At 47.4% G+C, this 27,029-nt stretch overlaps 1 pseudogene across 1 annotated transcript in view; it reads left to right on the top strand.

The window, feature by feature from the left end:
- LOC101717212 (large ribosomal subunit protein uL30 pseudogene) overlaps positions 1-27,029 on the top strand; it is a 185,837-nt pseudogene that overhangs the window by 22,242 nt on the left and 136,566 nt on the right. The window contains exon 3 of the transcript XR_015438791.1: positions 2,501-3,014. The product of XR_015438791.1 is annotated as a large ribosomal subunit protein uL30 pseudogene (transcript). The remainder of the gene's footprint in view (positions 1-2,500; positions 3,015-27,029) is intronic.

The following is a 27,029-nucleotide window of genomic DNA, read 5'->3' as shown; positions in this document are numbered from 1 at the left end:
ATGCTAGCTGAGCACTCTACCTACCACTGAGCTACCTCCTTATGTATAATGTCAAAATTACTGAAAGTAATAATATAATATTATTCTAAAATATATTTCCCCCCGTGACTGCCTTCAACCATAAACAATAGTTTCATTCCTTTTTTTATATTTTTCATTCTTTTGAGAGGGGTTCTATTGCTTTTTAAAAATTCTAGAAGCCACTGCATTACAGAAATGGAAAAAATGTATATAACTACAGATGCACCTAGATTTATGATGTATTTACATCGCCATAAACCTGTGAAAGTTGAGCATGCATGTTACACAGCTAACCTACCCAACATCACAGCTTAGCAACACAGTCTGCTGTCATGTATCCGTGATACATGGCTGGTCATTTCGTGGCTGACCAGGAGCCACCCTTGCCACTGCTGCCCACATAAGATCATATTGCATACTACTGGCCTGGAAAAAGAAAAATTCAAAACATGATTCAGTTGCTTTTGTGCCCTCTTAGAATTGGAAAATCATAAGTCAAACCATTGTGATTGAGGCCATCTCTTACTACTTAAGCAGATTTGTTCCGTTTGCCAGGGCCCCAGGGAGGTCCTAGGTTAAGGAAAAAAAATTTTTTTTTGACAGAGTTTCACTGTGGAGCTCAGGCTGGCCTTGTAAGCCTTGTCAAGCTGGCCCTTGAGTGCTCGGGGATTACAAGCACACACCGCTATGCCTGGCAAGGGATGACAGGAATTTTGTTATTTGTTTGGTACCAGGGATCGAACTCCGAACCTTGTGCTTGCGAGGCAGGCAGCAGAACCACTGAGCTAAGTCCCTGGCTAGGATGAGAGGAATTTTAAGGCCTTTGTAGGTGGCCACAGCCTGCGGAAATCCCTGGAGCAATATCCTGGAGAATGGTGGGAGAGGTGATAAGGGTCCCCTGTGGAATTTCAGCAACGCTTTGTTGAGTGTTCCCTCCTCAGCGCAAAGGTGACCCTTGGAAGAGCATTTCCACAGAGCAGTCCTGCTGCCACTTGAGACACCAGCTAATTTTCTCAGGGCATGCCAGCCAGTAAACTTTAAAATACGATCATCGCGGGGCGGGGGGGGGGGGGGGGACGGGACACAGTATATCCAAGTGCTTCTGCCAAACTTTGCCACAGCTGGGATAAGGCAGCGTGTGTACATGCACACGCACTTGTGTTCCTTTGGAGGGCTAGAAGAAATTTATGGGCATGTTATATTTTAGCAGATCATAGTTGAGGCCAGAGCAGGGATCCAGGTATTCCCTAAGTCTGAAGCCAGAGAGAATCTTTTACTTATGGTTTCAGCCAATAGACATCTTTTTCCCAAAAATCTACATTCTGAGTATTGATAAAAGAAGGTCTGCACACATCAGGTGGCATGTTATGATACTGGTTTTGCTGGTTGTAAAAAAGGGCATTTTCCAGTTCTCCATCAGCTAGAAAAAAATCCCTCCCCACCCTCTCTGACCATCCCTCCTTCAAAGCAGCAAGTTTTAAATAGAGCTGCTCTGAAGTTGCTGGCTGGTCACCTGGAAAATTCCTTTTGCTTTGTTATGCTGTTAATGGCCCATCAGTTTAAACCTCCTCTCCCCAGAAACTTTCTTTTTCATAACTAGTTTGAAGGAAGAGGAAGCAGAGGTTAGAAAGAAAGAAAAGAAACCAGAAAAAGAAAAAAAAGGGATTGTCATTTAAGGGTCTAAGGAAGATTCAAAGGTGGCCAGGCCCTGGGAGGAAGGAAGGAAGGAATTTCTTCTGCCTGCATCTATCTGTGCAGCTGCTAGCACACTGAGATATTTATAAATCTGGATTTACTAAATGATTTTAGGTAATGGTGAAGATATTCCTTTATTCTTTTCCCTTTTCCTCCACTTCCCCCCACCCCCCAGTACTAAGATTGAATCTGGGGTGGTCTACCACTGAACTACCCCCAGTCCTTTTTATTTTTTGAGATATGTAGTTTCACTAAACTGCTCCGGTTGGATTAAAATTTGAGATACTCCTGCCTCAGCCTCCTGAGTAGCTTGGATTACAGGTGTGTCCCATTACACCCAGGGAAGGTGACAATGTTTGAATGAGGTAATAGCTCAACCATGTGGGATTTTGGCAAACACAAGCCTTCTGAGAGACCACTAATCCCAGAGGTCGAGGACGGTAGTAGGTGAGTCAATACTTTTTTTTGGTACTGGGGATCGAACTCGGGTCCTTGTGCTTGCGCAGCAAGCGGTGAAACCACTGAGCTAAATCCCCAGCCCTTTTTCTTTTCTTTTTTTTTTTTTGAGTCAATACTTTTGAGCTACTTTACACAGTCACTTGCTTTATTCTCACTTGCTTGGTAAAGTCAGCAACTTCGGAGAATCTTGTATTGTTAGTTACAAAACTGGCAATTAGATTTACTGTCTGTCCCAGGTACCTAAAGGGCTAAAGGCTTTTTCTGTATTAGCTCATTTAATTCTATTGACTCTACATGCTAAGTGCTATTACTATTCCCATTTTAGAGAAGAGCAAACTGAGGCGTTCAGAAGGTGATGGAGCTGGAAGTCCCACCTGACTTCTCTGTCTTCTTAGCGCATGCTTGGAATCATGGCACAATACAAAGACCTAAGAAAACATATGTAAGAGGAAGCACTGAAGACAAATGATTGCTTTCTAGAGTGTGACGTTTCTTCACATGCACTGTGAGCAGACCCCGGCCTTCGTTTTAGGGATTTCTGGACTCGTGTTCTGACCACCAAGCACCACTGTTTCTCTTCGGGGTTTGGACTGTCAGAGTCCATTTCTCAGGTTCCAGAACAACACGCAGACACAAAGGGAAGTCTCGAGGCCCAAATACCACCGCCACGCCCACCGTCCAGGTCCTCTGCTAGCACTGCCGGGTAGCACCTGCGATATTTTCCCACATGAGTTCTGTCATCTCTTATGTCAGTTGGAGCCAGCAGCTCTCAAATCAGTCTTCTAGCATCCAGGAATGTGTCGCAACACTCTCGGACTGGCGGAGAGACACCTGAGCAGGTAAGAGATTCCCGCTGGCAAGGCAGGTGGAGGAGGAGAGACCTGGTGTCAGCTAGAAACTCTGAAAAGATGACACAGCCAGGGGTCCACCCATCCAGGGAGGGTTCTGATGGTCCCCCTTTCAATGTTCATATTATTATTTGTAAATACAAGCGTTATCTTTAAATAATCCACATGACTGTTGGCCACAATTTAGATACTAATTAAATACTGTGGAGATAAATGTGAGAAAGCAAAAAGTATACCACAAAAAAACCCCCTTTTCTGTATTCTTCTCCTGCCAAGGATCTGCACAGTTGCCACTACTGAGTTTGAGTCTGTCTTTAAGTAGTTCTGATGGATGTATGTATACATGCACCTCTACAAGCACTTGCTCACATAGTGTTTATGTATCAGTGAGATCCTATTCTGACCCTTATACATCATGAACATCTCTGATTTACACAGCTCTCTTCTTTTTTGGGGGCGGGGGGACCAGGGATCAAACTCTGGACCTTCTGCTTTTGAGTCAGGTGCCAGAACCACTGAGCTAAAACCCTGGCCCAGGGTGCTGGGGATTTAGCTCAGTGGTTCTGGCGCCTGCTGTGCAAGTGCAAGGTCCCGAGTTCGATCCCGGGTACCCCCCCCCAAAATAAAAATAAATAAATAAATAAAACCCCGGCCCTAGCTCTCTTTTTAACAGCAGCATTCTATTTCACCAGAAGCTGGGACCATCTTCCTTTTTTTCTAATCTTTGCTTTCATAGATCTTTACTTGCCTAGAGAACCATCCCAGCCTACACTTACCCTTTTGGGTCTTGCCTCAGGGAATGCACAAATGGGAAAGTGGTCAAAGGGTGGAAAGGCCAGGGTCGGGCCCCATATAGGAGAGTGTGGAGTGTGGAGGAGTGTATTCTGGGCTGGCTATTCCTAAGGTACACAGGAAGTTCTTTCTCTTCCTTATGCTACCAAATGGTTCCTCTTTCTGGCTGAAGCAACGCCTCAGATTTATGGAAATCATCCCTGAAATGGTCAAGAGGATCATGGGGAGGGAAATAAAGGCTGTCTTCTTAGTGCTAGACCCTGTCATTTGGAACCCCCACTCTGGGCATCCAGGCTGGTCTGATACCTCCATATGAGATGTAGGAACTTTTCTGGCTTAGTGTACCTCACGCTCCTGTCTTGGTAGCTGTTCTCCTGTTTACCAACCTCATCGGGTAGAGATTTGCTCCTTGTCACCTGAAAGCCACCCCGCTTAGAGGATACACACATGAGATTGCTTATCAGTTGTCCAGCCTTGAGCAAACTGCACAACCTCTCTGGGTCTGTTTCCTTATCTGCAAAATGGAAATAATGACACCTATCTTACTTGGCAGCGGTTTTCCTTGTAATTTAGAGGAAATGTATATGTTGCCTACTTAGGATGTTGTACGGTGGATACCAAGCACTCAGTGCCTGCATGCCTCTTAATCCTGTCTGCAAGCTAAACTTGCTCTTCCTGGAGCCGTCCCAAATGTCAGTGTCTCAGCCTGTGGCAGGGATTCTGTGACTCTTGATCTCAAGTGGGTCAGGAGAGTTCTGATTTGCACCCAGACTAAGAATTACTGAACGTGGTCATGTTCGAAGTTTCCAGGTAGGACGCATGGTGACTTAGGTCAGAGAGCAGTACTCAGGTCTCTTACTCTCCCCAAGGCCAACCTCCCAGGGTTGTCCACTGGGGAAATTTGGCCCCGGGGATGGCTTTCAGTGGCCTTTAGGCTCTGTGGGGCACATCCAGCTTGCAGACTCTTTCCTGATGACCTAGTCCTTCTGGAACTGGAGCCTTTCACCCTTAGGTCTCAGCTCTGTCACCTCCTCAAACTGGACTGGAATAGGATGCTCTTTTTATCACAGCGTTTCTAGAGCTGAAATATTCCTGTTCTTTCACTTATTTATTTTTGAAGATCTAAGTCGCCCCTGGGGGCAGGGACTGTGTCCGTCTTGTTCCTGCTGGGGGTGGGAGGAGAGTAGTGACCAGCACTTAGTAAAAAATACTCATTAAATGACAGAATGAACGAAATCCCAGGAGGGTAGTTGAATATTTTTTATTTTCCTGGTCCTAACCATCTGATTCTCATTACTCCTACAGCTCGGGAAGTCTCTCTTGCCTTGGCGTTTTATAAACCTCGTGTGTGTACGTCGACATTTTAACCATAAATCCACAGAGTTTGGGGGGCTGGAAAATTCGAGAGGAGGGAGGGGGATGAAAACTACTCGGAGGTCCGAAGCCCCGGCGGCGCTGCCCCGACGTCGGGGAGGGAAGGGAAGGGACTCTCCTGGCGGGCGCCCCGCCGCCCCCTCGGCCGGAGATGGCCCCGGGTTGCGACATCTTCAGAGGGGTGGCCGCCACCGCTATCCCCTCGCGACCTGGGAGCGGGAGGAGGTCCGCGGGGGAGGGGACGCGAGGCGGGTCGCGGCCCGGGCGGCAGCCCCTGGAGGTGGCGCCGTGGGGGTGAGCCGTGGGGGAGGGGACCTGTGTGTGTCTCTTTAAGAGCCGAGCGCCGCCCCGCCTCGCAGGCGCCCGGAGCCTCACAAAAGAACAGGATGTTGTTGATTTGTCACCAAACCACAGAGAGGAAATGATTGTAAATTTCCTTTAAACATCCCCACCGCGCTCCGTCCGCCCCCGCTTCCGCCTCCGCCTCCTCGGGCCTTTCGGGCCCCCGCGCGCTCCCGCCGCCGCGGCCGGGGAAGGGCCTGGCTGGTGCGCGCGCCGTCCTCGGCTCCCGGGGGGACGAGGCCGCTGTGCGCGGTGCCGGGGAAGCGCTCTGGTGCACGCCACCCGGTCTACCCCAGTGGCCGCCCTGCAGAGGCGGCGATCAGTAGCTCGCGCTTTCGAGGAGAAACCGAGGCCCGGGGTGGCTATTTGAATAGGCGAAAGTCACCCACTCTTGGAAACTCCCCTTTCCAGGTTCAGGTCACTCCAGGGTAACCCGCGGACTGTACTGCTGCAGGAACGCTCCAGAAATACAAACCAGAGGTGGCAGTTTGCATTGGGGGGTTCAAAGTAACAGATCTTAGGTCCAGGTTAATCACGAGGGAACATCTCACCTTCCAGCGCCTCCTCGAGAGCTGTTTGGTCCTCAGTTCCACCAGTGCCTTTCTGAGCCCTCGCCTCTCCTGGGCCCTCACCCCTTCACCTGAGGTTTTTGGGGTGCTCTGGCGCGGCTGATGTTTGTTTGCCAAGTGTGGCCCCTGGCGGAGGATCTGGCCTGGCTGTGGTCTAGAGAAGAGCCGTCTGCTGTACAGAGTGTTCTTCTGAAGCAATTAATGCTTATTCCAGTATTGGCTTCACTAGGCTTCTAGAATATTAAAAGCAGTAGCAGATGTCCTAGGCACAGTGCTTGAACCGAATTAAACCTTGCCTTTATCCCGAGAGGTAGACGCTGCTGTTCTTTTTATAGGGATGAAGAGACTAAGGTCCAGAGTGGAAGACTCCGGGCTCATTTAGTCATCACGTTCTGATTACTGGTGGGATAGTTCCTTAATAAACTTTTTCACTGGGGTGGTGGAACAGGTGGGGAAGGGAGCACAGGATGTTTGCAGTTGTCTCCCCAACTCCAGGGACCTCCCTGGGGGAATAGAGACCTGGGGGGCTGATACATTCCTGCTGGAATCTGCCTTGTTTCGGCCACGTGAGGCCGGAATGATTATGCGTGCTTGAGCCTAGTGTGGAACCGGAGTTCTTTCCACTCTTCATGGGTGGGAAAGTGGGGTCCTTTAAGAACCTCCCTGGCGCTGCCCCCTTTCTGTGGCAGACCCTGTGTTCAGATTCCCAGCTCTAGGGGGCAATGGTAAGAGCTGGTGAGGTTCATGGGGTGACTTTGCATATTAGTGGTGTCATATATCAAAGCTAAAGCTATCCTGTACTTGCAGTGTCATGTGCTGTGCCAAATGCTGTACCTGTGTTTTCTCATTTGATCCTAAGAGTCAAAAAGCTGGAGCTGGCGTGGTGGCACCTGTCTGTAATCCCAGCATTCCGGGATGCTGAGGCAGGAGGATCCTGAGTTCAAGCACAGCCCTGGCAGTTTAGCCAGACCTTATCTCAAACTAAAAAATAAAAGAGGGCCGGGGATTTAGCTCAGGGGCGCCACGCCTGTCTTGTAAGTGCAAGGTCCTGAGTTCCATCCACGGTAAAGCAAAAAAATAAAAAAATAAAAAAGGCTGGGGATGTGGCGCAGTGCAAAGGCTCTGGGTTCAATCCCCAGTACCAGGAAAAAGAAAGAAAGAATGAAACTTGGTAACAAGCAAGGTTGTACACCTAGGAATGATGGAGCTGGGGTGAGATTTGTCCCCAGAGACCCCTGTGTCTGTACAAAAGAAAGTCATCCAGTTGCTTGCCTTCCATCAGTGCAGAAAGCTGAGCTGGTCCTTGATGGCCGTGGATTTTAGAGGGAAATGCAGTGCCTTTGGCTCCTTGTGCTGCTGCAGTTCCCCTCAGCTCTGAGCACATTTGTTGATGGGTTTCCAGAGCAGGCTTCAGGATCTCCACCTGTCCTTTTCTGCTTTTATAAAAAGCCAGTCGCTGGGGTCCCAGGCACCCAGCACCTAGGGGAGAGAGCCATCAGCTCCTTTCTAGCCCTCATGTGGAGCCCCAGCACCAGCCTGCCACCCCGCTGGGCTCTGGCTCCCAGCAGGCTGGCCATGGCAGAGCAGCGACACCAGGACTCAGGCCCTTCCTCCACCTCTCAGATGACCTGAGGGCAGGTCATCTGATATGTCCTGCTCTCCTTTTCCTGGCCCATGAAGAACTTTGGTCTCTGATGACCCTTCCAGTCATTACAGGAAGAATAGCTTCTGTTCATTCATTCAGTTAATATTTATTAAACATTCATTACATGCCAAGCAGCACTGTTACAGGTGTCAGATACAGCAGTCAAGAAAACAAAAGCTGTGCCTTGGAATTACCTTTTAGGTGAGCAAGGACCCTCCTACCATAAATAAATAGCTATTATACATGTAAACAAGGCATATGTATATCTGTGTAAATAGACGTATACCCACAAATATATGCACATACATGTGTGTGTGTAATATATGCCGAGGTGTGGCTATGGACAAAAGTGAAGAGTGAGGTTTGTTCACAGGGGTAGAAGGTGCTGATTTATTTAGGATGGTGAGGAAGGTGCAGTGATGAGGGAGAAGGGAAGGAGTAAGCCACACACCTTTCAGGAAGAAGCTTGTTCAGAGTTTGGAATGGCAAAGATAAAAGGCCAGAGACAAGAGTGTGTTACGTAGCACTCATGTACTGGGCACCGTGCTAAGTGCTTTATGTTGTTATAAGTTGAATCCTGTTGTCACTATTTTTGTCTTTTTCTTTTGACACAGGATCTCACCATGTACTTCAAGCTGGCCTTGAACTCAGTATTAGTCCAGGCTGGCTTTGAACTAGTGGTGATCCTCCTGCCTCAGCCTCCCCAGTGCTGTGATCACAGACATGTGCCACCACACCTGGGTCAGTGTTATCACTGTATTATTTGAAGTATAAGGCTGGGAGAGATTAAGTGATTTGTGTGCAAGGCCACACAGCTGGTAGGTAGAAAAGGTGCTATTCAAATTTCAGTCTTAATCTTCGTGCTGCTTCCTACTGGAGGGACTCTCCTTTTAGAACTGGAGCTGGTATTTAGTTCAGGATCTGGATCTTTGGGTTTCTTGAGAATTAAGTGTCCACAGCAGCGAAGATGACTCCTGTCTCCTGAGTAGCTTGGCTGACAGAGCACAGGATCTGAAGTTCCTTTCAGTGAGTTGGGGGAGGTAATATGTTTGATGCTAGAAAACCTCATGTTGTATCTATGGCAGAAGGGGGAAAAACACCTTCAGATTAGTGTAAACAAGAGGGATGGGAGACCCAGGTAGCCTGAATCCCTCTGCCCCCTCCTTTGTTTTAATTTCCCCATGATAGGTGCAACACAGCTTGCCATATTATACAGCGATAATTAAAACGCATGGATTAGTGAACTGAGATTTATAGGGCAAATGGGAGCCAGAGGAGAAAAATGACAGTCTTCTCTTTTATTTGCAGGCCAATATCCAAATTGCCACTTGCTTACATTTTCTTCCTGACGCTGTCATCTACTCTGCTTAATTAGATCCCCTTTTTCTGTATCATTTCCAACCACCCGCTCAGCCTGTTGCTCAGCAGAGTTTATGAAGCCACACACCGAACCCCGTCCCACAGCCCGGGGAAGTGTGAGTCAGAACACAGCAGACACAGGTGAAGTGGGGTTGCTTTCCTCTGGAGTCTGTGCGGCTGGCCTGGCCACGAGCCTCATGGAGCAGGAACGGGAGCTGAACCCAAGACAATTTGAGTAGGGGCCAGCCCTTGCCAGCCTTCTGAAGACAGTTTCCACTAAGTGGTTGTTTCCTGTGGGGAAAGGAAGGTAAATTCCCCAAACAGCAGGCTACCCTCACAGCATCTTCCAAAACCAGTTCTGTAAAGGTATCTTATGTTCAAAGTATTTCTGTAAATGCTAGCTTTGAGGGGTGGTGGGACAAAAGTGAATAATGTGCTGTTGAATTTATAGCCTAGCAGAAGGGATGTTCAAAAATGGCTGACAGGGCCAGGGATTTAGCTCAGTGGTTCTGGCACCTGCCTCAAAAGCACAAGGTCCTGAGTTCTATCCCCAGTACCAAAAAAAAAAAAAAAAAAAGGCTGACGAAGCTGTGTATATTGGTGCACGCCTATAATCCCAGCACTTGGGAACCTGAGGCAGGAGGATTGTTGTGAGTTCGAGGCCAGCCTGGGCTACATAGTGAGTTCAAGGCCACCCTCAGCCACAAAGTAAGACCCTCTCTCAAAAAACAAACCAAAAAATGGCTGATGAAAACTTTTGCCCAAATAAATTTGTTTTGGCCAAAATATTGATTAACCCCTACATGTCAGGCATTCTTCTAGGCAGTGAAGGACTATAGATAGCAGTGGCCAAACACTGCTCACATGGACTGACTTACCTGGAGAAGGGAGGCTCTTGGCATGAAATCTCTTCCTGAACAGCACAGGAACTATGTAGAAAAATGAAGTGGGCAGGTGGCTGAAGAGTGCTATAGCTTTAAAATTCAGTGAGGACAGTGCAGTGTGGTACAGGCTAATCTTAGATCTTGACTCTGACTTTTTTTTTTTGGTACTGGGGATCGAACTTGGGACCTTGCACTTGTGAAGCAGGTGCCGGAACCACTGACCTAAATCCCTGGCCCTTGACTCTGGCTTTGACAGCTACTAGCTGAGTAACCTTTAAGTTTCTGTGATCAACTGATCTGAACCTTATTTTACTCATAAAGGAATAAAATGAGAAAAAAATATATGACGTATACACATAATCAGGGCTTATGTTGGCTGTTATTAATATTAAGTGCTTGTAAGGGGTGATGGGGGAGCTGAAGGAGTAACTACAGTTGGAGAAGATTTGCTCTTCCTGTCGCCTTGCTTTTTTCCAGTATTCCTGGTCAACCAGACACCAAGAAGGCTACCATAGTGCCCATGGACTCCCTCCCACAGGCAGAGTTCTGATTGAAGAGGAGTTAGGTACCCACTTGGAATGTGGGATATGGGTTAGAGTAGGGAATTGTCAGTATTTTGCATTCAGTTTTCAAAATTATTTTCCACATGCTTTGTGTTCACGCAGAGTCCACGGCAGGCTCAGTGGGAGGCCGGGGCTGCCCACTTGACAAACGGGAAAACAGGCACCGGATGTGAGTGCCGGGCCAAGGTCACCTCCAGTCTCCAGAGGAGGCTCCTGTAGGCCTGGCGATGAGTCATGCTGGAGCCCTTGCTCCAGGGTGAAATCACAAAGGAAGGGAGGCTTGGATTGATTGCAGGCAGCACGGAAGTTTCCGGTTGTAGACAGATCTCAGAAGCCGGGCCTCCTCCACCTGTGGGGCCTCACTGGCCCCAGGTCAGACTCCCGAGTGACCCCAACCTCCCCAGAAGGTCGGGGGCCTGCTTGGGGTGAAGGAGAGGAGAGCAGAGAGCCTTTGGGATACACAGAGAAGCAGTGAACGGGGGACGAAAAGGAGAAAGAATGCGCGATTGGGAGCTTGGACTCTGGTCGGATAGACCTGGGTTTGGTGCTTTTGCCACCACTTTCCCAGCTTGGCGAGTCATGTCAGCTCTGAGCCTCGGTTTCCTCCTCTGTCAGATGCCATCATAAGGGAGCCTAAGCGATAGGGTCGTTGGAAGGAAGAAGTAAGATGATGTGTGTCACATATTTAGCATGGTTCCTGATGTGCAGGAAACCCTTATAACACCCGCTGTTGTTATTGGAGAGGAAAAGGGGGCTAAACTGGGGAAGGGACGTCTGTCTCCCTGCTCTCGCTCGCCCTCCCTGGCAGCATGGTTCAGTGGGCACCATGTGCCTCCGAGGGGTCCCCTCTAGGCCCCTTCTCCCCTTCACCTTAACTTTTGTTTCTCTGCCTGAGGCCCACTATGCCTCCGCTTCTGTTGCTTCTATAAAATGAAAATAATGGAGCTTGTCTCCATAATAACTGTCCAGGAACAAATCAAGTCCCGCCGAAGTCCTCAGCCTCTGGCTGAACAGCCCAGCTGCTGCACCCGGCCTGTGAGCCTGGCTCCTGCCCTGGGAAGGTAGAGCCCACAGGCTGCATGCATGCTTCAGGGTGAGAGGCAGGCTCTGGGGCGTGTGGACATCTTGTAATGGGCAGGCTGTGGGGTGGCTGAAGTGTGTAACGGTTCGGACTGGGTGCGAAAGCTCTTCAAGCGCCTCTGAGTGTGGGTGCAAAATGCTAATTATAGTGGTTTCAAATTTTGAATCTGCCTTTCATCTTCTAGCCCAGCTACCTCACCACTCCCTGCCCTTGTTTTCTGTGGAAGATGTCATTGAGAAAACAGGTAACAGGCACAGCGGAAGAGTTCTGTGAACTTGGGGCCAGGCTGTTGTGGAGGCTCGGCCTTTCTGATTTCTGTGTTAATTGCCCCAAGAGGAGCAGATCTCATCAGCACCTCTCAGCCCCAGTGCCAATGGCCGGGCCGTGGCTTAGAGGAAATTTGTTTGCTTTTAGTATTCTAGACAAAGCCCTCATTTATATATTTTTGTTTGTATGTTTTGTTAAGAGGTTTTTACTTCTACTCTCACTCCCTTTCCACATCCCTGCTCCTGAGCTACATCTCTCCAGCTGTGTAATTTTTTTTTTTTTCCTGGTACTGGAGTTTGGACCTGGGGCCTTCCCACTGAGCTACAACCCCAGCCCTTTTTAGTTTTTTTTTTTTTAGTTTTTAAAAATGTAGAGACAGGGTCTTGCTTTAAATCCCTAAATTGCCCAGGCTGGGCTCAGACTTGCAGTCTCCTGCCTCAGCCTCCCATACACATGCACCATCACATCCCTTGTGTTCTAGTCTTTTTTTTCTTTTTGGTACCGGGGATCAAACTTGGAACCTTGCGCTTGTGAGGGAGGCGCTGGAACCACTGACCTAAATCCCCTGCCCTGTTCCAGTCTTAAATGAAATAAAAAAGACCGTCCATAATCTTCCTGTCTCTAAAATGACCCTGGCTTTTGCTTGGAATTTATTTTCATCTTTTTCCCTGCACAGATGCACATAAGGTGAGTGGGTCTGAAGCATATCACTTTTTTCTTTTTTTTGGTAGTACTGTGGATAGAGCCCAGGGCCTCCCTCCCATTTGTCCCACATGGTAGGCAACGCCTCTGTCTTTGAGCCACATCCCCTTTTTATCCCCCCCGCCCCACTGGGGATGGAGCTTGGGACCTTGCGCTTGCAAGGCAGGCGCGGTGCCACTGAGCTAAATCCCTGGCCCCCTTTTGAGTTTTTGAGATTGGTTCTCGCTAAGTTGTCCAGGCTGAGCTTGAACTTGTGATCCTTCTGCTCAGTCTCCTGAGTAGCTGGGATTATGGGCGTGTGCCACACCTAGCATGTGCTAAATCTTTTACATATTTTTCATTGAATCTTTGCAATAACTCTAGAAGGAAGGAATTATCCCCACTGCGTTGATGAAGAAGCTGAATGGCCGGGGATTTAGCTCAGTGGTTTCCCTGCCTGCTGTGCAAGCGCAAGGACCCGAGTTCAATCTCGGGTACCAAAAAAAAAAAAAGAAGCTGAGGCTCGGAAGGGCTGTGTGATCATAGTAGAGCTCGGATTCAACTGTAGGTATGACTCTTGCCAGCTTTGTGATTGATATGATTTTGTGTCTGGCTTTTTTTTTCCTCTCAGCATTACATTATAGATATTTTCCTGTGTTTCTCTCTAGGCTTTCTAATTATTGTTTATAACTGCAGGGTAGGATTCCCCAAACCATCATTTGTGTAACCATTTTCTCCTTGGGGTATTTGGACTGTTTTCAGTTTTTCACTGAACAAATTTGTGCTTAAAGCTTTTCTTCTCCTATTTCTTCCTCCTCATCCCACATGTTGGGTGACTTTTCAGCCCAAGTTCTTGACTCCCCTCCAAGGAGAGGCTGAAATGTAGCACAGCAGTCAGAGGAGTTCAGTGGTTCAGAGCTCAGGCCTTACAGTAGACAAAACTTGTTTTGAAATCAGCTTTCTGGGCTGAGGATGCAGCTCGTTGATAGAGCGCTTGCCTAGCATGCACATGGCCCTCTGTTCATCCCTGGTACCACCAAAAAAAAAAGAAAAAAAATCTGTGGGAAACTTAGGGAGACCCTGTCATAAAATAAAAAATAAAAAGGGCTTGGCATGCAGCTCATTGTGCAGGCCCTGGGTTTAATTTCTAGTACCACAAAAGAAAACAAAATCCTATCTGTAGCTCTTTCTTTTTTTTTTTTTTTTTTTTTTTTTGGTGCCGGGGATCGAACTCGGGTCCTTGTGCTTACGTAAAGCAGGTGGTGAAACCACTGAGCTAAATCCCCGGCCCTGTAGCTCTTTCTAATATGACCTTAGGCAGGTCCTTTCTTTCTTTCTTTTTTTTTTTTTTTTGAAGCAAAACATTTATTGGTACATTTTAGATATTCATAATGATAATATGCATCATAGATAATTTGAATCTGTACATGACATATCTTGCTTCTTTTTTTCCCATTCCCCTCCCTCCCTTCCACCCCCTCCCCCTCCTTATATACAAAAGTTAAGCAGGTTATTTCACCTTTATCTCAGTTTCCTTTTCTGTAAAATGGGTATAATAATGCCATCTCACAGGATATGGACTGAAGATTACATAAGTGATAAATGCAAAGCACTTAGGGCTGGTATATGAAATGCATATCGTATCAGGGGCAGGGAGATATAGCTTAGTGGTAGAGCACTTCCTTAGCATTTGAAGGCCCTGAGTTTGATCCCCAGAGTGGGGAGCTGTGGGCCGTTGGAAGCAGCATGGTGAAGCTCATAGCTGGCAGAAGGAGAGCGTCTGACAGTGTCTGTTCCTCTTCTTTCATTTACTCCGACATCAGGCACAGGAGTTTGCAGGCCCTGCTCTTCGAGGTCATGATTACAGCCGTGTATTTTTGTTGTTGTTGTTGTTATCTGGTATTGAACTTGGGACCTTGCGCTTGCGAGGCAGGCGCCGGAACCACTGAGCTAAATCCCCAGCCCAAATTTCAGTGGTGATTTTTTTTTTGGTACCGGGGATCAAACTCCGGACCTTGTGCTTGGGAGGCAGGCAGCGGAACCACTGAGCTAAATCCCTGGCCCCTACAGCCGTGTAAGTCAGGGGCTGGGTGGCAGTGGCAGCAGTTCTCTGGTCGGGCAAGGGTAGCAGGGAAGAAACACCTCTCTGGAGGTGGACAGGAGAGGTTTTCATCCCCCTTTCACAGATAAGGAAAAAGAGTCCGCTGGAGATCCAAGAGGCCTGCCAGGGCTTGACTCAGAAGAGGCAAGGCGAAGAGCAGGGCCTTGGCATTCTGTCCCTTTCTCTGTCACCCCAACGTTTGTTTCTCTCTGCTTCATCTCAACTGGACCTTTTTCTTCCTGTGTGTGGTTGCCCCAATCCATCTTCTCAGGCAGATGGAGGTTAAATAAATAATACAGCTCTTGGAGGTCCGTGAACCGCTCATTGAGGGCCTAGAAAGGCAGGATGTTCGCAGAGAAAATCAGAACTTGTTTGCTACAAACGTCTAGGGTAGAAGGTGGCCATTTGGCTTGTGGGCCCTGGGTGGAGACGGTGGCTCCTTAAACCTCCAAGGTTTGCAGAGGCCGCTCAGCCTCCCTGCCCGCAGGAGTGCAGCGACCCATCTTTGGAGTCCGTAGCAGTGGTCACTGCATATTATTTGTTCACCATACAGAGACCCATGTCCCTCAGTAGGGCATTTGCCAAAAACATCCAGTTCTTAGAATGACAAGACAGTTTTAAAAGAAAAAAGAAAAAACACTCCAGAAACTGTCAGCTCTGCAGCTTATCAATATAAAATGAAGATTAAGATTTATTTAAGTGAATAGACCATTTTTAAAGGGAGAGGGATTTTTAAAAATTCATATACCTTTGCTAATGGAACCACTTCCACATTCACAATGAAAAATAAAAAAGGAGGCTCCTAAAACCTTTCCTGGAACAACCAGAAAAGGAAGGAGTTTGGAAATATAACTTTGTGGTATTATCTTTGCATATTAGCAACATTCTTTAAGCTTTCAAGTAGTCTTTTGGGTCCCCAGTCTGCTGTTATATGATGTAAGTGTCTTTAATTGATGCCTTTTCTAACCTGTATTTGTCTGTATTTCTTGAAGCCCTGCACAACTCCTTTTTGCAATCCGGGCTTCTGTGTTCCTCACTCTAGGAACACCTGGCGGCAATAGCTGCCCCTAGAGTTTTGCAACCCTGGGGACCTGGAGGTGTAGTTATTCTAAGTGTAATAGCTAAGCCCACAAGGTTCCCTGGTGGGAAATTAGTGGCAGCAACAGGATTTGAATCCAGGTCTGGATGACCCAGAGCCTATGCTGTTTTATATTCTCCAGTTCTGTCTGAAGTTAGCCCCTTCTCTGCAGTAGAACACCTTGTTAGGAATGTTCCTTGGAGGTCAAACTGTACCTCTCTTCAGGATACTCGCAATTTAGCAATGAGGATAGTCATCCTTTATTACACAAACATTTATCAAGTCTTAATCCTTATTTTACAGCTAAGGAAACTGTGAGTCAGAGAGGTCATGTGTTTTGCTCAAGGTCACACAGCTCTGATGTGGCAAGACTTTTATTAGGCAGCTGTTGCAGAAAGCCCTGAACAGCCCAAGACTTGTGTGGACCACCTTATTTCTACCTCCAAAACAGGCAGGTGCAAGGACACCCAGGGGCACAGGTGGCAAGTGCTTCAAACAGATGGGCTTAGTGCTCCTGAAATGAGTGCAGATACTACACAGATTCACCCCAGGCAGGGGTCTCTGGAGTCCTGGGCCTATGGCATCATGTGCTGCACAACTCCTGAGCTGATCAATCTCCCTCTCCCTTCGGGGAAGGAATCCCTGCTTTGCTTTACAGACTCAGGAGAGCTCCTGAGACCTGTCCCCAAATACTCTCCACTAGAATGGGCTGCAGAGGAGAGCTGTGCTGCGTAGATGAGTTTGCTTCAGGCTGCCGGAGCCCCGAGGGAGACCTGGAAGTGCAGAGGGAGGGAGGGAGGGCTGCTGGGAGGTGCCCTTTGTTCTCAGGGAACCTCAAGCCAAAGGGAGCTTCATGAACTGTCCCTGCCTGTGTGCCCAGTGAGGAGGCTGGGAGCAGGGGGGTAGCATCTCCCTTGCGCAGCGCTTGGGAAGGTTCTGTGAGAAACGGCTAAGCTGTTATTGGATGTCTACAGCGGGTGCTCCACACACGTTCCTTCCCTCCCTCTTCCACGTTTGCTTTTCTTTCCTTGTAACTTCTGGTTGGTCAGTAAGTCCTGCAAGATGGTCCTGCTCCTGTCACATCTGCAGTGACAGCATTCTTGTACCCCATTCCTGGCTCTGTGGCAACTGTTGAGCTGCCCCTGAAGTTCATCAGCGATGTGCACACCAAGTGGGGAGGAGTGCTGGGGCCTCCAGTCGCCTCTGGCAGGGCAGTCTGTGGAGACCATTCTGCGTTCTGGCTTCAGAGTCACCCAGCCTGAGGGTTGATCCTGTATGTCCCACATTGGCTGTGGTAAATTACAAGGACGTTATTTAAACTCTCTGTACTTTTGTTTCCATATCTGCAAAATGGAAATGAGACTAGTTCTACCTCCAAGAGAGTATTACTTGCAGTAGTACATGGCAGCTCCTGGCACTACTAAGTTCTGGATGCTGTTATCTAAAACAAACACAAAGTCCAGCTGGACAGGACTTTAGACATCAGGTGCCACCTCTCTGTGTAATTAATTGAGTTAATGAATTGACAATAACAATAACTAATAGCAATAGTTAGTTGTTTTGGGTTTTTTTTTTGGTACCAGGGATCTAACTTGGGTCCTTGCGCTTGCGTAGCAGGCGGCGAAACCACTGAGCTAAATCCCCGGCCCCACTAGTTAGTTTTTTTGTGTTTTTTTTTGGTACCGGGGATTGAACTTGGGTCCTTAGCTTGCAAGGCAGGCGGTAGAGCCACTGAGCTAAATCCCCGGCCCCCCAATAGTTAGTTTTTATTGAGCACTTAACATATACCAGGCACTGTGCCAAGTAATTTTCTTATATTAACTTGTTTAAAAACTTGAATGAGGGCCGGGGATTTAGCTCAGTGGTTCCAGCGCCTGCCTTGCAAGCACAAGGTCCCGAGTTTGATCCCCGGTACCAAACACACGCACGTGCACACACACACACACACACACACACACACACACATACATATAAAAACTTGAATGTGCCGGTTGTGCTGGTGCATGCTTCCCGGTACTCGGGAGGCTGAGGCAGGATTGCTGTGATTCCAAGGCCAGTCTGAATTACATAGTGAGACCCTGTCTCAAATAACCAACCAACCCCCCCCCCCCCCCCGCCCAACTTGAAAGTACAAGAGGAATATGTCTTCCTCTTATCCTGTATTAGTCAGGGCTCTCTAGAGAAACAGAACAGATAGGACATGCATAGATATAGAGATTTATTGTGAGGGGTTAAGATGTCCCAGTTTGCTGTCTGCATGCTAGAAAACCAGGAAAGCTGGTGGTGTAGTTCAACTGCAAACCCAAGGGCTAGAACCCCAGTGGACCAATGGCATAGCCCCAGACTGAGTCTGAAGCCTAAAATCGGGAGTGCAGATGATCAAGGACAAGACGAAATGGATGTCAGGCATGTCAGGCACAAGAGGAGCATTCTTCCTCTGCCTATTCTATTATTTATTTATTTTAATTTTTTTTTTTTTTTTTTTTTTTTGAGACAGGGGCTTGCTATGTAGTTCAGGCTGGCCTTGAACTCACTGTGATCCTCCTGCCTCACCCTCCTGAGTGCTGGGATTGCAAGTGTGCACCACCATACCCGGCCTCCTCTTTGTTCTGTTTAGCCTCTTAGCAGATAAGATGATACCAGCTCACATTGGTAAGGGCATCTTCTTTAATCAGGCCACTGATTCAAATGTAATCTCATGGGGAGGTGCCCTCCTGGACACACATCCAGAAATAGTGTTTCACCATTTAAGTGGGTAACCCTTAGCCCAATAAAGATGATTAATAAAATTAATCATCACAAGCACCCCAGTTCCCACCACACAGGCAGCCATTATTACCAGTAGTGTGTGTATCTTCTCAGATATCCTACATGCGGACAAATGTTTAAATTTCTTTCTCCTCCTTTGATATTTATTTATTTATTGGTGCCTGGGACTGTAGTCAGAGTCTTGAACATGCTAGGCAAGTGCCACCAAGCTACAGCCTCAGTATCCCTTCAACTTTAAATATGGGCAAACGGGCTCACAGAGATTACCCAGTGAATTATTGGCTTGCATTCTGTGTGAAGAATTTTGAATCCTAGCTACAACCCTGCAGAAAAAGATTTGTTGTGTAGAGGGCCAGGGATTTAGCTCAGTGGTGCTATGCCTGCCTCATAAGTGCAAGGTCTTGAGTTCGATCCCTGGTACCACACACATACACAAAAGATTTATTATGTAGAATAAATGATCCAACCCCTATTTGCTTCAGTAGGTTGATTGAGAATTAAATAAGATAGTCCACACAGAGGGATTTAGATCCTGGCCTATTGTAACTGCCCACTGCCCATTGACAGTGGCTGCAGGTTTGGTCCAGGATTTATGGCATTCTGAAGCTTATGCAACTTGAGGGTCATCTTTGTGATAAATAGTACAAGATTGTGAATCCAGTCTTACAATTATAAGTGAATATTTAGAGTGAGAAAAGAGCTCCAATGATTTACACGTTTTATTTATTTACTTAGTTGCTTGCAGTGCTGGGGGTTATGCCCACACCAAGAGGGTTAGCAAGAACCTACCTGTGCTGGGCGTGATGGCACATGCCTGGAATCAAGCACTTGGGAGGCTGAGGCAGGAGGATCACCCTGAGTTTGAGGGCAGCCTGGGTTACAAAGTGAATTTAAGGCCAGGCCAAACTACATAGCAAACTCCTGTCTCAAGAAAAACCACAAGAAAAAAAAAAGAACCCATCTGTCTGTGGAAGCAATGGACCACAAAGATAGAAACCCTCTGACCTCAAACTCAGTGTGTCACTAACACAACTCCCAAGTGTGTGTGTGTGTGTGCGTGTGTGTGCATTCCAGAGTGCCCAGGGCCACCCTGCCATTGCACAGCAGGAGTGATGGGGAAAATCAGGGTGGAGAGATGCAGTTGTGGCTAAATGACTCAATGGTGGCCAGTGTTGGAGAAGCCTGAGACTGTGAACACAGTTCCCTCCAGCCTTCCCAGGGCTGCCGCTAGCTGGGGCCCAGCTCCAAGGGGTTCCTGGTTAGCTGTTGTTAATATCCAAGGTTAAAAGCTGTGTCTTAGGGCTTGGGATTTAGCTCAGTGGTTCCACCGCCTGCCCCGCAAGCGTAAGGTCCCGAGTTCGATCTCCGGTACCAAAAACAAAAAAAACAAACGCTGTGTCTTTTTTTTTGGTACCGGGGATCAAACTTGGGACCTTGTGCTTTTGAGGCAGGCACCAGAACCACTGAGCTAAATCCCCGGGCCTGTAAAAGCCATGTCTTTGAGTGAGAGCACGGAGCATGCTGAGCAGTGGTGTGGCCCTCTTGACACCCTCCATTCCACTTGGGTCCTCTTAATAAGCTCGGAGTTGGTGGGGAATGGAAACTCCTCGAGGGTCCGGTAGGATTGTCCATTGCTGTGTCCTTGGTGTCTCCCAGAGTCCTTGCTCAGCACTTGACCTGCAGAACCTTGGCAGCCCTCAGACAAAAGGAAACTGAGGTACAGTGAGTTAAGTGCCTTGACCTGAAGCATCTGAGGGCTTCTGTAGTCAGATCCTGTAGTCAGGGAGACGCCGGCTGTGTGGCCTCCTTTCCATTTCACTAGCTGCCTCTCCCCAGGAGGAGGAAGCTTCACCCCTCCAGGTCTGAGCTCTCCTCTGAGTTATCCTCTCCAGGATCCTTTTGGATTATCCCTGCAGTGTGCTTCATTGTTCCAGAGACCCCTGTCTTCCTTTCTTCCCCATCGTGGGTCCCTGGGAAAGGTGTGAGGCTTGGAGACAGTGGGAAGAACAAAGGGAAGTGATAAAATACTGAGCCTGAAAAACAAGTTTGGAGGGTGAATGGAGCTTTGCTGGAGCAGCCCTGAAATTACTGACATTCCTGCCTGAGAGTACTGAGGCTCCCCTCCACTCTGAGGGGTCTGGGAGCAAAGCTGAAGAACCTCAGAGCCATGGGGGTGAGGTCAGAAGGGCTACATTCATCAATGATCACCTTGTACCAAGGCAGAACTGGAAGCCCAGGGAATCAGGTGGCTGCAGACCTGCACAGCAGGTGACAAACCACTCTGGCTTCCCAGACCGAGTGCACCTCTACCTGCCTGTCCTCTGCTCAGTGCAGCCTGCACCTGCACCAGCCTCTGACTTCCATCTCAGGTTGTTTTGCTTAGACCAGTGATGGCGAACCTTTTAGAGCTTTCAGTGATATAAACAGCCCGCTGTGGCAACGTGTGCCATAGGTTCACCACCAGTGTCTTAGAAGTTGCCCCATGAAAAGCTGGGTGTGGGGACACACACCTGTAATATTCAGAAGGCTGAGGCAGGAGGATTGCCTTGAGTTTGAGACCAGCCTGGGCTACAAGGTGAGTTCAAGGCTAGCCCAAACTACATAGCAAGACAATAAAAAAACAAAACAAATGAACAAAAGAATCTGCCCCATGGGCCCTTCTGGACCTGAGGTGCTTCCCTCTCCTTGGGGGCATGTGGGACAGGCCATGGTGCTCGCATCTCCCCTGTTATTTAACAATACGACTGGGATGTGGCAGCCTCTGCTTCCAGCCTGATTTTCCCTCAAGCCCTGGGATAATATTTATACACAAATGCTGGCTCTGATCTCCACCCAGGAAAACACCAGCTGCTATTGAAAATCTTTTTTGCATGTGATAGAAAGCAGAGCGGCAGGGCCTCACAGGCCTCCTCAAGCTTCTTGGAGGGTGTTAGGAAACAGCAAGTGTGTTTTATTTATATTTTTCAAAGTCATCCCGAGCTGTGTCCAGGCAACTGAAGGGCTGTCAAAGAGCCGAATGTCTAATTCTATTTACAAGAGACAAAGGGATTAGGTGTCCCCGGGACTTTAACAAATGCAGTGTTGGTGGTTTTGATTTAGGTTTCTTTTAGGGAAGGCAAGTGCAGAGCGGAGGGTGCCAAAGAGCCAGGCTGCCAGTGTTCGGAGACGCCTGGGGACAGGCGCGCATAAGCTGTTGGCAGGGCTGTAAATTAGTGCAGCCTTTTGGAGGGAACTTTGGCAACATCTTTCATAACAAATGAGCCTGACCTTTGATGCAGCACTTCCACGCTTTGGAAACTGTCCTACAGTAATGGCTGCACATTTATACAAGGACCTGTGTTCAGAAATGCTCACTGGAGCGAAGCACAGGAAATCACCTCGGAGTCCGAGCAGGGGACTGGCTCAGCAAGTTACAGTCCATCCACACGGTAGACTGAGTATGGCCGCTAAAGAAAAATTCAAGTAGATAGAAACAGCAACATTGTTCACTGTGTACACTATCCCAAGTGCTCTGTGTATTTTGGAATATTTGTACATTTATAATATTAACTCAGTCTTGATAAGCCTTGGTTACTATTATTAGAATATTTTTTACATGGAAAAAAAGATGTTAAGTTCATCATTAACCATTGCACAGTGCCTGTATTCAAGTATGGAAAGATGCCTTTGACGTATTATGAAGTGAAAAATTCACACCACAGGGCATGGTCTTAGTTATGTTTTTGTTTTTGGTACTGGAGATTGAACTCGGGACCTTGTGCTTGCAAGGCAGGCGGCGGAACCACTGAGCTAAATCCCCGGCCCGTGGTCTTATTTATGTAAAAAGAAACTGTGTGTATGTACATATGGATGTATAACATTTATTCCTGGTCTGAAAGCACACACATCCAGTTAGCAATTCTCTCTAGTGTGGGAGGTGAGATGGGCTATGGAAAGAAGATTTAAAAATTTTTAGCTAGAAGCTGGGTGTGGTGGCACTCTCCTGTAATCCCAGAACTCTGGGAAGCTGAGGGAGGATTACAAGGATTACAGCATGGGTAATTTATAGAGACCCTGTCTTGAAATAAAAAGGGCTGGAGTCTGATGTGTTGACGCACACCTATGATCCCAAAACTCAGGGAGGCTGCGGCAGGAGGGTCATTGTGAGTTGAGGCCAGCCTGTACTACACACCGAGACCCTGTCTCAAAAAACAAAAAACAATTAAACAAACCAAAAAAAGGGGTGAGGGATGTAGCTCAATGTCATGGCCCTGGGTTCATTCCCAGGACTGCCTTTTTACTGTAGTGTTGGGGATTGAACCCTGGAGTCTTGCACATGCTAGGCAAGTGCTCTATCACAGAGCTACACCCTCTCCACATTTTCTAGAGCAAATAATTTTAGAAAAAAATAAACCTGAACACGTTAAGGCAATAACAACAATAACGATGATGATGATGATGATGATGATGATGATGATGATGATGATGATGATGATGATGATGATAAAATAAAATTCAGAGCTTGGGGATATAGTTCATGATGGACTCCATAGTGGAAGATGAGTGGGTCCACTGTGGGTAGCGAGGGGTTGGGATGATTTACTTGACAGTGCACAGAGGAGCTGTTTTCTGATTGGCTGGCTGAAAGGCATCCTGGGATCACGACTCCTTTCCTCCTTGCTTTGCAGTCTTGGCTGCTCCTGGAAGCCTCAGCCAGGCCTGGGAAGAGTAATGGTGATTTTCTTGACACACAGCCTCTGCACATTCCATCGTCATTCTTGCCCCCTGCATTAAATGTGGTCACTTAGTGCATTATCAAACCTCCTATAAATACTTCAGGTACTTAACTTGGGCCTTTGTTTAAACCTCTCCTCCTGCAGGCTCATCCAGTAAAAATGGACTCATGAGGCATTCCATTTGTAGATGCTTTATAATTCGAAAGCCTTACTCCCTTTCATTGCTGGGGGTGGGGCCTGGACCCTCTAATGCACTTCGCACAAGGTCTCTTTCAGAGTTAAATCAGGCAGGGGTGTAGCAGAGGTTAGGGTGAGGAAAGTGAGGGCTATCAAAAGTTTAATCCCTGCGCCCCAAGCTTTTTTTTTTTTTTTTTTAATGCTAGGGATTGAACCCAGGGCCTCAGCATGCCAGGCAAGCACCCGTCCTGGTCCATGTTCCCGAACTCCAGTGCTCCAGTGTTCATCACATAGAATGCGGGAAAACAACAGCTCTACTCACTGTGTCCAGTCACAAAGCGCCCAGTGTGTCCTTGTGGGTTTTTTTTTCTGTTTATTGTCCTAGGGATTGAACCCAAAATGCTCTCCCACGGAACTACATCCCTAGCCCTTTTTATTTCAAAACAAGGTCTCATCAGGTAGCCCAGGCTGGCCAGCTCATGATCCTCCTGTCTCAGCCTCCCAAATAGCTGGGATTATAGGGGTGCACCACCATGCCCTGCTCATCCATGTGTCTTCTCTTCTCTCTCCCCACCCCTTTCTTTCCCGGAGCAGACACTATTTATTAACTGACTAGATTGCAAATATACCCTGGTGGATAACTTAGTTCACCCTTACAATTAGCCTGTTGGACTGATCTTCCCTATTTCCAGCATCTCCACTGTTGTAGTCAGCAGGATTTAGCAAGGGCATACATTAAATACAGGACACATAATTTCTAAGATTATTTTATGATAATTACCCAAAAAGTCAAATGCAAAGGAGTGCAAGACATTAACTGCAGACTAAAAGCCCAAAGGATTCAGCTGAGGGCCTAGATCCCAAGGCAATGTCCTCCTCAAGTCCAGTCAGTGGCCTAGAGCCCACAGCAGTGTCTCATGCTTGTCTGTATTGAGGATCTGCACCTGGAAGGCCCAAAGGCCAGTGGTGGAAGCCAGAAAATCTGTGCTGGTGAGATGAAGGATTTGTGCCACCAGGCTGAGGGATCCACATAGGAGTCAGGAAGTGATGCTCACGGTGAAGATCAGAGCTCCCCTGATGAAAACAGCAGCCATTCCCAGGAGGCCCGAGCTCCTCCTCCAACAAGAACAGCCTAGTTTGCATCAGTAAAACCATCCACAGCAAGCTTCTCCTAGAAAATCAACAAGCCAAGATCTTCCCCTCCAGTTCTCGTTTTATGGCTATTGGTAACAATCTTCAGGTGGATCCTCCACGCCCAGACCATCCTGATTCAGTTCAGCTGGGCATTACAAGTTGCGCATTAGTCAATTCATCACATCCACCTTCCACAAAAAGGGTGATTTTTTTCTTCCTTGTACCTTGGGAGAAGATCCTCTGAAGAGCCACCAAAAGTTACTTGCCTCCTGGAAGCATTTTCCACTGCCTGTAGAGCTCATGAATCACACCCTCAAAGCAGATGACGCTGTGTTCACTGAGAGCCAGAGCAGCCAGTGAGTTACTTGTCTAGGCGGTTTGCTTTTCACTGATTCTACCCTGACTGCGCTTGTAGATGAGCTCATTTGCTGACTTCAGGATTGGGCACCCCAGGTGGTATATGGTTCCACAATGCTCAGTGTGCTAGTTTTGTTGAGTTTAACAAAGGTATCACAGAAGGTCTGATGAGGGCAGAAAAGCTGCCACATCTGTGGACATTTGGGCTGACACCATTGATACCCCTGATCCTGACAACAAACACCAAACTGGGTTCTGCAGGTGTGTAGAAGTTCCCTGCTTTTCTTGCCATCCTAGGTGTTCAGGTCTCAGTTCTGTACATCTGCCCAAACTCCTTTCGATGGTGCCTGTTTTTTCAGATGAGCTCCCTCCTTGCCTTTCAAAGCATCTTTTGGATAAACTTCTTTCTCAGGTGCTTTACCTTGAGCTCTTTGGAGTTTCTTTGCGTATTTTTATGGGGGGGGGGCTCAAACTCACAGGGATCCTCCTGCCTCAGCCTCCCTAGTGCTGGGATTACAGGTGTCCACCACACCCCGGTGCCTTTTATTAAGGAATTTTTTCTTCTCTCTGGCATACTCCATAGTTTCAGGTAAAAAAGAATCCCATCTGTTTTCTTATTTTTATTCTCAGGGCTAGTTTAGGGGATATATTTTTTTTTAATCCCCAAAAGAAAGCTGAGACTCGGTAGCTGCAACAAGTCCTCAGCATTACACGTGTGGGAAGTGGTAGATGGATTTCTCACCCAGCTCCGTCCAGCTGTCTGTAGAGTCCAAGTGCTGAGCCTCTCCAAAGAGGAAATAAGTGAGAAAGGAAAAAAATATGTATCACTCATAGACACTTTCATGACAGACTGGTAGATTTAGGTTTATTTCCTTTGACTTATATATCTAAACAAAAAGAAAATTTTAAAAAAACCAATTTGGTCATCAGAGGATACGTCAAATGCTCATTTCTTGCTTTCTTTGTTTCTCCGATGTTGTCACCATAACCCTCCTTGTTTCTTGCCATTGTTTAGATGGTCGCACACTGTTATGGAGAACAGTGTTCCTGGGAGCAGTTCCCACAGGAGGAGCGGCACATCTGGGAATGAGGATGTTCTCATGCTCTGAAGTACATATTGCTAAACTGCCTCCTCAAAGAGCAGTAGTAATTTGCACTTCTGCCAACAGTTTTGGGACTGTTATTTCCATATCGTTCTTCCTAGCATTGGTTAGGGTGAAACAGTGAAAATGAACAGGGTTAGGGTGTAGCTCAGGGATACCACAGTGCTTGTCTGCAAGGCCTGGGGCTCTGTTACCAGCATCACAGAAAACAAAGACAAAAATATACCAAACTGGCTGGGGATTTAGCTCAGTGGTGCCGCCGCCTGCCTCGAAAGCACAAGGTCCGGAGTTCAATCCCCGATACCAAAAAAACAAAACCAAACCCAAACTGCTCCTGGTGAGTGCTTTGGAGAGTAGCATGGGGCTTTTGGAAGGAAGGATGTTCATTTTCCACTTTATTTAATGTGATACTATTACAAATAATTTACTCTAGGCACGTATTACTTTTGTAATATACACGCTTAAATTATTTTGCTTTGTTTTTGCAGTGCTAGAGATCGAACCCAGGGCCTCATACATGCTACGAAAGCACCACATCACATTTCGAGACTGGGGATTAAATCTAGGGCCTTCCTTCTGAGCTACATCCCAGCCCTTTATTTATTGTTATTTTTAAAAAATTTTGAACTGGGTTTGGTAACACACACTTGTAACCCCAGCACTCAGGAAGCTAAGGCAGGAAGATCACCTCGAGTTCAAGGCCAGCCTGGGATACATAGTGAGTTCAAGGCCAGCCTGAACTACATAGTGAGACCCTGTCTCAAACAAACAAAACTGTATAGATAGATAGATAGATAGATAGATAGATAGATAGATATGGGGTCTGGCTAAGTCACTGAGTAGCCCAGGCTTAGCTCAAACTCGGGATTCTCCTGCCTCAGCCTCCCAGAGTACTAGGAATACAGATGTGAGCCACCATGACAGGTGTCATGTATTTTGAACTTTTTATTTTGAAATAATTTGTCCTTCAGAAAAGTTGCAAACATAATACAAAGAATTTCCATAATACAAAGAA

This window comes from Heterocephalus glaber, unplaced genomic scaffold (assembly GCF_053883595.1).
Source record: "Heterocephalus glaber isolate CG9 unplaced genomic scaffold, H.glaber_assembly_v1.0 deba00001463, whole genome shotgun sequence".
NCBI classification, from domain to species: Eukaryota; Metazoa; Chordata; class Mammalia; order Rodentia; family Bathyergidae; genus Heterocephalus; species Heterocephalus glaber.
This window is presented reverse-complemented; position numbering and strand designations above follow the sequence as displayed.